The sequence below is a fragment of the Eimeria mitis genome, genomic scaffold, assembly GCF_000499745.2.
Source record: "Eimeria mitis Houghton genomic scaffold, Emh_scaff4835, whole genome shotgun sequence".
Classification (NCBI taxonomy): Eukaryota; Apicomplexa; class Conoidasida; order Eucoccidiorida; family Eimeriidae; genus Eimeria; species Eimeria mitis.
Window position 1 is genome coordinate 817 of NW_013573135.1, and position 619 is coordinate 1,435.

Sequence of the window (619 nt, forward strand, 5' to 3'; positions counted from 1 at the left end):
GCCATCCAACACACAACCAAACTGTATTCCGAGAAATATTAACCTAAACAGACAGAGAAATATACATATATATATATATATATATATATATTTGTTTATTTATTTATTTTATTTATTTTATTTATTTTATTTATTTATTTTATTTATTTAGTTTTTTTTTTTATTTTTATGTATTATATATTACAGCTAGCTAGACAGCTAGCTGGCACCAAGCCATCCAACACACAACCAAACTGGATTCCGAGAAATATTAACCTAAACACAAAGAGAAACATACGTATATTTGTTTGGTTGTTTATTTATTTTATTTATTTTATTTATTTATTTTATTTATTTATTTTATTTATTTTTATATATCACAGCTAGCTAGACAGCTAGCTAGCACCAAGCCATCCAACACACAACCAAACTGGATTCCGAGAAATATTAACCTATATACACACACAAATATATATATATATTTGTTTGGTTGTTTATTTTATTTATTTATTTTATTTATTTTATTTATTTTATTTATTTTTATTTTTTTATTTATTTTTATATATCACCGCTAGCTAGACAGCTAGCTAGCACCAAGCCATCCAACACACAACCAAACTGGATTCCGAGAAATATTAAC